Here is a 1840-nt window from a genome sequence, read left to right as displayed (position 1 = left end):
GGCGGTACCATGGCAACAAGGTCGCGTGGCACACTTTGACCCCAGCTGAAAACCACCTGATGATCTTACATGACTTCAGGACTTGTAAATAAAAAAAATCCCAATTGTTTCAAAACCTATTTGGTGTTTTATTTTGCTTTTATTTTGCATACAAACAAGGTGCAAAACACAAACTATTCAAATAGTACTAGAGAACTATTGACACAAACTATTTACAAAGTGCAAAAAAGCAGCATAGTGTGTTGGCATAAGATCAGCCCTGTTTAAACAGCAGGCTATAGAGCTGCTATAGGTGTGGGAAACGAATTGATGCAATTCTTCGATGAGCGGTACCATGGCAACAGTGTCGCTGAGCTGATAACGACCTGACATGCTGACTTTTAGCCATTTAATAGAATTGCAATTTAAAAAAATCCCAACTGTTTCAAAACCAGTTTGGGGTTTTATTTTTAATACTACACTAAAAGAAGAAAAGTACACGAGTTGTATTCGTACAACATCCTGTACACTGTCTGTGTACTGTACACAGTGTGCATTGCTTCAGTCCAGCATGCTGTACACAGTGTGTGTGTGTGCTGTACAGTTTGTGTGTCTGTGTGTGTGTGGGTGTGTGTGCTGTACACTGTGTGCATTGCTTCAGCACAACATTCTGTACACAGAGTGTGTGTGTGTGTGAGTGTGAGTGTGAGTGTGAGTGTGAGTGTGTGTGTGTGTGTGTGTGTGTGTGTGTGTGTGTGTGTGTGTGCGCGCGCTGTACAGTGTGTGTGTGTGTGTGTGTGTGTGTGTGTGTGTGTGTGTGGTACACACTGCTTCAGTACAACAGGCTGTACACAGTGTGTGTGTGTGTGTGTGTGTGTGTGTGTGTGTGTGTGTGTGTGTGTGTGGTACACACGGCTTCAGTACAACAGGCTGTACACAGCATGCATCGTCTCGCGCCTCTTCTCTTCCGGCACCTTGCTCATCATGACAGCCACCAGCTCACCGAATCTAGAATACTCATCCGTTACCGTGACTACCACATCCTCCTGACTCCCGTCCATCCTGCGCTCCTCCCGTCTGACCCTCTGTCTCCTCTGCCACTCGTCCTGACGACTCTGCCACCTCTGGCTCCTCTGCAGCCCGTCGTGCCACCTCTGGCTCATCAGTGTGTAGTCCTGCGCCCCCTGCTGGTCGTCCTGCGCCCTCGCCCCCTGCCTCCTCTTCCGGCCCGCGCGGGGCAGAGGAGACGCCGCCATCATGGAGGCTGGAGGGCTGGACGGAGCCGGTACACTGGGGAGCGGAGACACTGAGGTGGAGGGCTGGACGAAGGCCTCAGGTGATGGGGTGGAGGCCTCAGGTGATTGGGTGGAGGCCTCAGGTGATTGGGTGGAGGCCTCAGGTGATTGGGTGGAGGCCTCAGGTGATTGGGTGGAGGCCTCAGGTGTTGGGGTGGAGGCCTCAGGTGATTGGGTGGAGGCCTCAGGTGATGGGGTGGAGGCCTCAGGTGATGGGGTGGAGGCCTCAGGTGATTGGGTGGAGGCCTCAGGTGAAGAGGTGGAAGCCTCGGGTGTTGGGGTGGATAACGACAGCCCTTTGTTTGTGGCCATGTTGGAAGGTGAGGGCTGTTCCTGATAATAAAAGAACAGATAGACTGTTAGCAATATGGAAATGGCATATGACTACAATAGTGAAAGTAACATAACTGTATTCATTAAATCAACCATGTATACACTGTAAGAACAGACAGTTGGTCATTTTAAGTCTTTGGCCAGAAGTCTTGGTTATGGAATGGATTACTAACGACAATGATGAGATAGATAACATATAGGCTATTGCTAGTGTGCCAACTCGCCCCGAGTTG

Source organism: Sprattus sprattus (genome assembly GCF_963457725.1).
Source record: "Sprattus sprattus genome assembly, chromosome: 9".
Lineage (NCBI taxonomy): Eukaryota > Metazoa > Chordata > Actinopteri > Clupeiformes > Clupeidae > Sprattus > Sprattus sprattus.
The sequence above is the reverse complement of the archived record's forward strand: the minus strand, read 5'-3'. Positions refer to the sequence as shown.